The sequence below is a fragment of the Sceloporus undulatus genome, chromosome 1 (genome assembly GCF_019175285.1).
Source record: "Sceloporus undulatus isolate JIND9_A2432 ecotype Alabama chromosome 1, SceUnd_v1.1, whole genome shotgun sequence".
NCBI classification, from domain to species: domain Eukaryota; kingdom Metazoa; phylum Chordata; class Lepidosauria; order Squamata; family Phrynosomatidae; genus Sceloporus; species Sceloporus undulatus.
This window is the reverse complement of record NC_056522.1, coordinates 322,383,920-322,395,787: the sequence shown is the minus strand read 5'-3', so window position 1 is coordinate 322,395,787 and position 11,868 is coordinate 322,383,920. Positions and strand designations below refer to the sequence as shown.

Below are 11,868 nucleotides of genomic sequence, written 5' to 3'. Positions count from 1 at the left end.
TATTTGGCTATAAATGGCAAAATGACATTCAAAAAGGTTTATAATATTGGTAAAAGTAAGTTTTAAATTGCTCATTTAATCCATGGTTTGCTTAGCTCAGTACTATATACTGTGAGTAGGGCAGGTTCTCAAGTCTTCAGGCAGAGGTGTTTTGGAATACCTTACCTGGAATTGGGCCAGGACCTCTATGATTAAAATACAAGCTCATTCCATTCCTTCCTCAAATTATTGCCACTCCCTCCACTTAACAAGGGGGTTTGTTCCACTCTTTGCTATACTGTCTTGTTCTCATAGCTTCAGTTCTCATTTTTAAAGCATTTCCTTAAGGCTCTCACACACAGAGAGACAGAATTATTATAAATGTACTTGTACTTAGACTGGCTATCAATTTGCCTCTGTCCATAGCTGATGCCCCAGAATAGACATTCCTGGTGGAACAGATTTGCCCACCCCTCACAACCTCTCCATCTGCTCTAGGGGGATGATGACCTTCCCAAAACAGATTTGAGGAGAGGGTTGGGGAAGGGTGCACCAGCTGACATCCAGTTCCACTATGATGCAACTCAAGATGCCGTTTTGCTAACCCTCCATTATGTGCAACTAACTTTGACCCCTTGTTTTTTAAACACATGTTTGTCTGTTGACCTGTTATCTTTTCAAAGCTATATTGTCTAGGGCAGGGGTATGCAACCTACGGTCCGCGGGCCAGATTCGGCCCAGCAAGGCCTTGGGACCAGCCCCAGCTTGGTCCTGCTGCTGATTGCCACTGGGGCCTTTGGGGGGCAATTGTCTATAGATGCCTCAGAAACATGCATTTATATTAACATTATTTTAAAAAATCAGCAAATTTTTCCACGTGTCCTCCATTTTTTAATAAAAAGTGTCCTCCATTTGAAAATTTTGTCCTACATTTGTCCCAGTTTGTTTATATATTTAATTTTTTTTTAAAAAAAAGTATTTATTTATTTATTTATTTTGGCTCCCCCCCAGTTATCTGAGGGACAGCAACCCGGCCCCTGGCTCAAAAAGGTTGCCTACCCCTGGTCTAGGGGGATTCTTTTGTCTCCAGTGAACTTAAAAGATACTCATTTCACCTTCCTTAGGAACTGATCTGAGGCCAGATGTGAAATGGAAAACTCAGTGTCAGATAGATATTCATGGAAGCATAACTGAGTCTTTATATTGGGAGAAAAGCAGTCAAGTAAGTAAATAAGTATATTTACTTATAAAATAAATAAAGTAAATAAAACAAAATAATAAATGCTGCGAGTTTTTCTAGTGCTGTTCCATTTTCTTGCTTGCACCACATCCCCCTATAGCACATGGGAAGAAGGAATAAAATCCAGGACAATAGAGTGCACTGCTTATTAACAATAACTGCAGCTTGTTAATATCCTGCTGATGTTGATGTAAGGCAGTGGTTCCCAAACTTTGATCCTTCAGATGTTTTGGACTTCAGTTCCCAGAATTCCTGACTGTTAGCCAAGTTATCTGGAGCTTCAGGGAGTTGAAGTCCAAAACACCTGGAAGACCAAAGTTTTTAAATCACTGATATAAGGGACACTGCCTAGCAGACCTTTAGCAAGGTCTCCCTACTAGGCCTCATCCTTAAGAATAACTGCTTTTAGAGGAGCATTGATTTAAGTAGTACATGGCAAATAAATTATTCCAAATTTACTGGTCATTTCAAAACAGACTTTCTGTAAGAATTTCAACAGAAATTAGCTTTTAAAGAGAGGCCAAAGCCTACCACGGGAAAATGAAGCTTGGAAACTTGACAGCATTTTAGGAACTCAGGTGCGTTACAGACCGCCGAAAAGTTGGCGGGCTGTACCTGCCCCTTTCCCTGGGGTATCGGGGCCTCAGTGGCTAGAAACGGCAGCCGTGAGGCCCCGATCCGCCGCTTTCCAGCTGGCGGGAAGCTGCAAAAGGCCGCTTCCCCGCAGCCTGGAAAGGGGTGTCCTTGGAGCTTCAATCCCCAAGGACACCCCGCAGTGGCAGAGAGAGGAGAAAGGGGCCGCTTGGCCCCTTTCTCCTTTGCGTTGCTGGGCACAGCCATGTGAAGGCTGGCGCCCAGCGGCGAAAAACTAGGAAGGACCTCCGAAACGGAGCTCTTCCTGCTCCGCACAAAGGCGCACTAAGCACCCTGGCGCGGAGTGACGACGTCACATCTGCGCCACCCCGTATAGAGGCGGCACAGTCCGTGCCGTCATCATGGTGGCCCCCATGTAGATGGGGCGCCACCATTTTGTACGGACTCAGTCGTACTAGGGTTAGGGGGTGCGGAACCTTCCTAACCCTAGTACGGACTGACTCCGTACTAAAAGGCCCGTTTGTAACGGGCCTCAGAAGCATTTTTTCTTGACACGTTTAGTGAAGTTCTTCTCGTGAAACAAGGTTAACAGAACCACTGCTGCCTGCCCTTCACCTATGCCACCATCGAAGTAGTGGAGTGGGGAGTAGGTTTTTATAAATAGATCTGTTTCTTATTGTATGTGTAAATCCGGTGCTTTCTGTGCTCATATATCATCCTCCCTTTCCCATGGCAACTTCCTACGAGGTCAAAATTACCAGGCAGCATTTGGGAAATGTTAATGCTCTAAAAAGAAACAAGTTGATTCTTGATGTAATTAGAAATAAAACAGGGGAGGAAGGGACAGGGTGTGGTAGAGAAGCACTGGCAGTTGGCTGCTGTCAGATCTGGAAAGGTTGGTTTCTATTTTTCAGTTTTTTAAAAAAAATCCTTTTCTACTCTCCCCCCATTTTTAATAACCATCCTTTGTCAAAATGTGGAAGTGGGTGGGCAATACAGCCCATCTTCATTTTGTTCCTCGAGAGAATTTACAGTGACATAAGCAGAAGGCTCAAGAATGAGTCACCTCTGAGTTATTTTTCCCTCCCTCCCTCTCTCCCTCCTTTCTTTCCTTCATTCCAGTTGTCAATCTGAAAACTTTCACTCCCCCAGCCTTACCAAACAACTCCAGGCTGCCAAGTTTATTCATTATTTCGGTCATTCATAAAAATATGTACTTGGACATATATAAGTGAGAAAATTAAATTATTAATTTTTTCTTTGGAGTAGATTTTTCTTGGGATCTAGTTACTGTGACTGATACAGCTTGTTGTTATGTGCCTTCATATCAACTCTGATTTATGGCAATCCTATCTAGAGTTTTCTTGGCAAAGTTATTTCAAAGGTTTGCCTTTGCCTTCTCAGACTAGGGCTGCATTTGCACTGCAGAAAATCCAATTTGACACCACTTTCACTGTCAGGGCCAGTGCTATGGAATCTGAAAACTGTAGTTTTGTGAGACATTTCCTTCTCTGTCAGAGAGCTCTGGTGCCACAACAAACTACAGTGCCCATAATTCCACAGCATTGAGCCTGGCAGCTAAAGTGATGCAAAACTGGATTATTTCTGCAGTGTGGATATAAAAGTATGATTTGCCTAAGGTTATTAAGGAGTCATTCACATGTGTTTTGAGCACAGCTATGTGAATAATCTCACTCATGCATTCCAGTTTCTTGTTCACACTAGGAAACCCATCTATGCACATCTTGGCAAGTTTGGTTGCTAACATGTGTCAGCATTCGAATAAAGTTGGAGTTGAAGATGCAAATGTAATTTGAAGCACATTCAATGCTCATGCAGAGCTTTAACCCAGTTTATCCCTGGCCATTCACTTTGATTATTGCACAGCCAAGAATGCAAATCTTTTAGAAAACCCAACATTGAACTTGGGTCTTTCTGAGAATCAGTTTGTGGTCAACTTTATGGAGACCCTATAAATGAATAGGACACAAGGCTTAGTGGTCCCACAGGGCTCTGTCCTGGGGCCAGTGTTATTCAACATCTTTACAATGGCCTGGATGACAGAATTGGGGCATACTTATCAAATTGCAGATGACACCGAATTAGGAGGAATAACTAATACCCCAGAGGACAGGATCAAAATTCAAAATGACCTGAATAGACTTGAAAGCTGGGCCAAAGCTAACAAACGAAATTCAACACGGAGAAATGTAAGGTACTGCACTTAGGGCAGAAAAATAAAATGCACAGATATAGGATGTGGACACCTGGCTGAATGAGACTGCATGTGAAAAGGATCTTGGAGTCCAAGAGACCACAAGTTGAACGTGAGTCAACAGTGCGATGCGGCAGCTAAAAGGCCAAGGGATTTTAGGCTGCATCAATAGAAGTATAGTGTCTAGATCAAGGGAGGTAATAGTGCCACTGTACTCTGCTTTGGTCAGGCTCCCACCTGGAATACTGTGTCCAGTTCTGGGCACCACAATTCAAAAAGGACATTGAGAAACTGGAGCGTGTCCAAAGGAGGGCGACTAAAATGGTGAAGGGTCTGGAAACCATGTCCTATGAGGAATGACTGAGGGAGCTGGGGATGTTAGCCTGGAGAAAAGAAGATTCAGAGTGATATGAGAGCCCCTGTTTAAATATTTGAAAGGGTGTCACATTGAGGAGGGAACAAGTTTGTTTTCTGCTGCTCCAGAGAACAGGACCAGAAACAATGGAGTGCAAGCTGCAGGAAAAGAGATTCCACCTTAAACAGAAGCACTTACTGACAGTAAGGGCTGTTCGACAGTGGAAACAAACTCCCTCGGAGTGTAGTGGAATCTCCTTCTTTGGAGGTCTTTAAGCAGAGGCTGGATGGCATCTGTCGGGGATGCTTGATTTGGATTTCCCGCATGGCAGGGGTTGGACTGGATGACCTTGTGATCTCTTCCAACTCTACGATTCTATGATTTTTAAGAAGCCAATTCTGACGATTGGAAGGTTGGCAGTTTGAGACCCAAGCGCTGCATTGACGGAGTAAGCTCCCATCACTTCTGCTAGCCTAGCAGTTTGAAAGTATGTAAAAGTAGACAAACAGGTGCCACTCAGTGGGAAGGTAAAAGTGTTCTGTGCAGTCATGCTGGCCACATGACCATGGAGTCTCTTTGACAACAACTGGCTCTTCGGCTTAGTAATGAAGAAGAGCACCACCCGCTACAGTCAGTTTACAACTAGACATTCATGTTCAAGGGGAAAACATCTACATTTACCTTCATAAATGAAAGGACCTCCAAGGACCATCTGTCATTAACAGTCCTACTCAGGTCTTGCAAACTCAAGACTGTAGCTCCCTTAAATGAGGACTGGTGTATCACCCATATGGTGGTCTTTCATCCTATTGGCCTCCCACTTTAGCAAACATTGGGTTGCATCTACACTGTAGAAATTATGCAGCTTGACCCCACTTGAAATGCTGTAGCTCCATCCTCTGGAATCCGGGCTTGTAGTTTTACAAGTCTTTTTCCTTCTCTGCCAAAGTGTGCTGGTGCCAAATAAAAAATTACAAATCCTGGGATTCTGTGTGGAAGAGCCATGGCAGTTAAAGGCATGTCAAACAGCATGATTTCTAACAATGTAGATGCACCCATTATAATCTTTCTATAATGAGTTGTGTGGTCTCTGATGTATGTACCATGACTGAAATAATTATTAGCTGGAATTACCAAGCTTCAGCTCTTGGTTGTGGACATGCATACAGTGTCCCTTCAAAGGCTTCAAAAGAAAAGAAAGTGTCATTTGAATCTCTCAGTTCCTACTCTGGATTTGTGAGTGGAGTGCCAAGTCTTTTAATTATTGAGGCTCCCCTTGAGCTCTCTGACAAACTGATAAATCATGGGGCGGGAACAGCTTTGTTAGGAAGCCTCCAAGTCATTGGCCTTAAGCAGCAGATTCCAAAAGGAAAAGCGGGGGAAGGTTAGGTTAGGAGTTCCGTGCTTTGCCCAATCTCAACCTTTGAACCTCAATAAAAGCGACAAGGTTTGGGAAAGTTTTCTTTTTCTTCTTTCCTTTTGTCTTTGCGTTTAGATGCAGCTCCAGAATGCCCCAGCCAGTGCTTTCACACTGACTGATGAATTCCTAGCGTTGTAAGCCAAAGTCCTGGGGAAAAGAGCGGGATAACAAATAAATAAATAAATAAATAAATAAATAAAGTTTTCCGTGTATCTACACTATAGAAATAATCCAGGTTGGACACTGCTGAAACAAGGAATTGAAAAGGCCAAAAAGCAAAGAATATATAAATAAGCTTTACATCTGCTTGAAAAATAACAAAACAATTTATATTACAAAGTATTTCAAAATTTATATACAGTGGGCCCTTGGATCCACTAGGGTTGGTTCCAGGACCCCCATGGATAAATCTGTGGGTGCTCAAGTCCCATTAAATACAATGGCATAATAAAGATTGTGTTCCTAATATAAATGGCAAATTCCAGGTTTGCTTTGTGGAATTTATATATATTTTTAAAATATTTTCAAACCATGGATGCTGGAATTCAGTTGATAGGAAATCCATGGATATGGAGGGCTACGGTATGGTAGGGCCACTGCGTGGAGAAGATGGCAAAATGCTAACAGAATGACAGAGAAAAGGCAGAATTACTCAACACCTTCTTGCCTCAGTCTTCTCAGAAAAGGAAAAGGGTGCTCAACCGAGAAAAATGGAGCAGAGGACAGAATAGGGAATTCATGCATAGAATAAGTAAAGAGATGTACAGGAAACCTGTTAATCGTAATGACTATAGAATCTCAGGGTATTAGTATATCCTAGTATACCCAGACTGGCAAATGTAATATTGGAGCCATTGGCAAAAATCTTTGAGAACTCCTGGAGAACAGGAGAAGTTCCAGCAGACTGGAGGAGGTCCAAACGTTGTCGCCATCTTCAAAAAGGGGAAGAAAGAGATCCCAACAATATATCATCCGTTAGTCGGACATCAATACCAGGAAAGATTCAATAGCAGATCATTAAGCAGAGAGTCTGTGACATCTAGAAATCAATGTCATAATCACAAAAGTCTAAATGGTTTCAGAGAAAGAAGTCATGGCCAGACAAATCTGATATCTTTCTTTTAAAATTACCAGCTTGGTAGATGAAGGGAATGCTTGGGATATAGTATATCTTGATTTCGTATGGCCTTTGACCAAAGTTCCCCATGACATTCTTGCAAACAAGCTGGTAAAATGTGGGCTAGACAAGGCAACTGTTACGAGGATTGTAATTGGTTGACTGGCCGAACCCAAAGGGTGCCCAACAATGGCTCCTTTTCATCCTGGAGAGAAGTGACCAGGGGTCCACAGGGTTCTGGTCCTGGGCCCAGGCTATTCAACATCTTTATCAATGAGGAGGACAAAATTGGGGCATACTATACAATTTGCAGATGACACCAAATTAGGAGAATAGCAATACTCTAGAGGACAGGATCAAAATTCAAAATGACCTGACAACTAGAAAGCTGGCCTAACAAAAGAAATTCAACACAGAGAAATGCAAGGTACTGCACTTTGGGTGGAAAAATGAAATGCAGAGATATAGGATGGGGGACACCTGGCTGAATGAAACTATGTGTGAAGGGATCTAGGCGTCCAAATAGACCACAAATTGAACATGAGTCAACAGCTAAAAAGGTGAATGCAGCTAAAAAGGCGAATGCAGCTAAAAAGGCGAATGCAATTTTAGGCTGCATCAATACAAGTATAGTGTCTAGATCAAGGGAAGTAATAGTGCCACTCTATTCTGCTTTGGTCAAGCCCCACCTGGAATATTGTGTCCAGTTCTGGGCATCACAATTTTAAAAAGATGTGGAGAAACTGGAGCATGTCCAAAGGAGAGTGACTAAAATGGTGAAGGATCTGGAAGCCATGCCCTATGAGGAACGACTCAGGGAGCTGGGGATGTTTAGCCTTGAGAAAAGAATGTTAAGAGGTGATATGATAGCCCTGTTTAAAAATTTGAAAGGATGTCATATTGAGGAGGGAGCAAGCTTGTTTTCTGCTGTTCCAGAGAACAGGACCTGGAGCAATGGATGCAAGCTGCAGGAAAAGAGATTCCACCTGAACATTAGGAGGAACCTCCTGACAGTAAGTGCTGTTTGACAGTGGAACAAACTCCCTCGGAGTGTAGTGGAGTCTCCTTCTTTGGAGGTCTTTAAGCAGAGGCTTATGGCCATCTGTCGGGGATGCTTTGATTTGGATTTCCTGCATGGCAGGGGGTTGGACTGGATGACCCTTGTGGTCTCTTCCAACTCTACGATTCTATGATTCTATATATAAAAGATACAAAATGAACAAGAGCAACAAGACAGAAAAATATAAAATAGCAAATATATCAAATAATATGAACTATATTGAAGCAGGGTAACACAAAACACAATGCAAAAGAAAAGAAAAAAGCTAACGTCCAAAACACACTGCAGAAATAATCCAGTTTGAGACCGCTTTAACTGCCCTGGCGCAATGCTAACGAATTCTGGGAACTACTGTATAATGTTTGTGAGACATTTTGCCTTCTCTTGTCAGAGAGCTCCGCCTCCGAGGCCATAATAAACTACAATTCCCAGGATTCCCTAGCACTGAGCCAGGGCAGTTAAAGCGGTTGCAGTGTGATTTGGCTCCTAGTCCAACACTCAAATCGCGCAATACCATGCTGGCTCTCCCCACAAATCTAGTTCCCAGAATTCCATAGCATAGCATTGCAAGTGATTATTTCTGCAGGGTACCTCAAGGCTGAGAGAGACTTCGGTTTCCAGAAGAGAGGAATCTCCCCACTTTTTTCTCCTTGGGAAACAGGCATTGCTCTCCAACCTCTCTCTCTCTCTCTCTCTCTCTCTCCACTATAGAAGTTGACTTTCTATAAGGGGAAAAGAGGGAGAAATCCTTGCGCCTCTCTGAGGCGATTTGGGCTGCATTTACACTGCAGCTATAACCCGGTTTGGCACCGCTTGAACTGCCCCGGCTCCATGCTATGGAATTCTGGGAATTGCAGTTGGGTGTGGCACCGAAGTGGAACCTCCTTCAGTTAATCCTCACCACCTGAATCAAAGCATCACATGGTCTGCCTCTTTGCTCTTCTACACAGCAGCCATAAAGCAATTTGACATCGCTTTAACCGTCCTGGTTCCCTCCTGTGGAATCCTGGGATTTGGTCCTTACTTCCCCAAACTACAAATGAGCTTTTCCCTCCCAGACTTCAGTCTACCTCCTCAGATGCAGGGCTTGGGGGAGGTTGCTTTGCAGGCTGCAACTAATCCCTCAGCTAGGGAAGCCAAAGCGGGTTTGTTTTTGCAGTGCGGACCCAGTCTGGTTGCATTTTCGCAAGCAGCTCCAGAGATGAAATGGTGGGGAATTTTTGCCTGGAGCCAGGGATGTTATTTATTTTCCTCCCCTCCCCTCCTCTTTCTCTTTCTCTTTCTCCTCCTCTTCCTCAGAGACAAGCAGCAGCCTGTAGCCCAAGAAAGAGAGGAAGATAGATGAGGCACCTTCAGGAGGAAGGAAAGGAGTCTTTTTGCAGGTAAGGTGAGCACCTTTTTTAAATTTTGCCTCAGAACTGGAGGGGTCCTGAGGCTCTTTGAGACCCTCGGTGGCCTTCACAGGGGGAAGAACTCAGTCTGTGTCCACACTGCAGAAATAATCCGGTTTGAGAGCACTTTTAACTGCCCTGGCTCAATGCTAGGCAATTCTGGGAAGTGTAGCTTGTGGTGGCTCCAGAGCAGACTATAAGTCGACTTCATGTATAAGTTGAGGGCAGGTTTTGGGGCCAAACTTATAGCTTTGGATTTGACCTGTGGATAAGTTGAGGGTGAAACTTTGAGGCATGTCGCAAAGGATCGGATGAAGCAAAGGAAAACAATGCCGAAAAACTTGCAGAATTCCAGCAGGTAAGTTTGTGCTCATGCTAAATGCTGTATGGACAAGCGAAAGGACTGGGGTCAGTGCTTCCAGGACAGGTGACACTCTTGTCTGTCGCCAGGGGATGATTCCTATTTAAAATGAGAGTTAAAGTACAGTACTTACATTGACCCAGGGATAAGTTGACTTGGGTTTTTTTTTCCGGTCAGTTTTTTGACGAAAATGTCTAGACTTATACATGAGTATATATATTAAATATAAAGTCCTGCTTCTTAGTCATGCTTGAAATGGAGGGCATTCAGAAAGATGGAGGACATGGCCAAACAAAAGCTAAAGACACTCATGCAGATATAAAGGCATGCTTCTTAGCCATGCTCAAAATGGAGAACATTGAAAAAAAATTGAGGACATGGCCAAATAAAAGCTAAAAACATTCATATAAATATAAAGCCATGTCACTTAGTCATGCTCGAAATGGAGGACATGTTGGATTCCCTCCTGGAAAGAAGGTTGAAAATAGAGGACATGTTCCGGAAAATGAAGGAGAAAAAATGGCCAGCTTGGCCTTCAAATTGTTTCCGACTCATTGTTAGTTGTTGCTGTGTTCAGTCAGGTTGCTTCCAACTTAACGGTGACTCAAAGGAGAGAACCTTTCCTGTGGTTTTCTTGGCAAGATTTGTTCAGAGTAAGTTGGGGGTTGCCATTCTCTGAGGCTGAGAGAGTGTGACTTGCCCAAGGTTACTCTAGATTTCCATGGCCAAGCTGGGGTCCGAACCCTGGTCTCCAGTTTCCTAGTCCAAGGCTACGCTGGATCTCTGTTTCTGACTAGGGTGACCCAAAGATGGGGGTTTTCTTGGAAACACCATTTTACCCAGGAGGTTTGCCATTGGCATCTTCTGAGGCTGAGAGAGTGTGACTTGCCCAGGATCACCTAGTGGGTTTACATGGCCGAGTGGGGATTCACACCCTGGTCACTAGACATAGTCCAGCACTCAAACCACTTCACCACTGGGGCAAAGTTACTATAGGACTACAATTCTCAGAATTTCCTGGGGACTCAGGGATTTTTAGTCCAAAAAGTAATTTTGTGATTTTCGGCTGCTAAGAATGGGAGATGGACCTCAAACATTTCCCCACTCCATTTGATGTCAGAGCATTTGGGATTTAACCTTTATTTCTTGAAGGTGGGTCTCATGTGAACTTTTCCTTAATTTAATCAAGAGGATTGTATCTGAGGAAGTAGACTAAAGTCTAGGAAAGCTCATGATGCCAATTTCTTTCTTTCAAAGGTGCTAGCTCTCTCTCTCTATATTGATTCTACACACTAACACAACTATATCTTTAAAGAGGGTTGTGTTTGTCTTGAGAAAGGTGGGCCATCACATCAGAGACCAATCTGTGCTCCTCTTGCATACCTTTCTCAGGCTATGAATTTAAACCAACCAATGGGAGCCATTTTTTCAAACCTAAATATAGTGGCGGGGAGAGGTAAGGTTTTTTTTAACCCTAGAAAGTCTGCCTTTAACTTGAACCAATGGTCTAGTGCAATGCTTCTTAAACTATCTGACGTGTGATGGGAACTGATATATTTGTGTCATTGGTGATCCACAAAACAAAACAGTCTAATGCAACCAAAATGCACAAAATACATGTGGCAAGCTTTTGAAGATCCACTGGCTTCTTCACCAGGCAAATATGTTAAGAAACATATGGGGGAGGGATATTACAGTAGTTTTTTGTGGGTTTTTCGGGCTATGTGGCCACGTGGCCACATAGCCCGAAAAACCCACAAAAAAATATGGATGCCGGCCATGAAAGCCTTCAACTTTACATTGGCTATTACAGTGTTAGTCACAAGCCTCTATTTTGAAGCTGGAGTTCTGAAAGCCAGTGGAGCTTGGAAAGCTTGCAACATATACTTTCTGCATTTTGGTTGGCCATTTTGTTTTGGGCATTTTGGATCTTATTGTACTTTGTACATAACCAACATGCTACCCCAGATATGTTCTTGGTTGGTAATTACAATATGCAATGGGATCTTTTAGCACCTTTGAGACTAACTGAAAGAAAGAAGCTGGTAGCATGCATCTTAGGAAGCAGGCTCAAGTCTATGAAAGAAGCTTATGTTCCCATTTTCTTTCTTTCAATTAGATTGAAAGGTGCTACAA

General features: G+C 43.2%; 1 protein-coding gene across 3 annotated transcripts in view; it reads left to right on the top strand.

The window, feature by feature from the left end:
- The first annotated feature begins 1,146 nt into the window (after positions 1-1,146).
- The window catches only part of PAK6 (p21 (RAC1) activated kinase 6), a 91,049-nt gene continuing 80,327 nt past the window's right edge, over positions 1,147-11,868 (top strand). For 2 of the 3 annotated variants that reach the window (XM_042472584.1, XM_042472534.1), the window contains exon 1: positions 9,669-9,729. The gene's annotated coding sequence lies outside the window, so the exon portion shown is untranslated. Of the gene's footprint in view, positions 1,202-9,279; positions 9,363-9,668; positions 9,730-11,868 lie in introns of those variants that run through there. The other variant, XM_042472552.1, reaches the window with a different exon arrangement.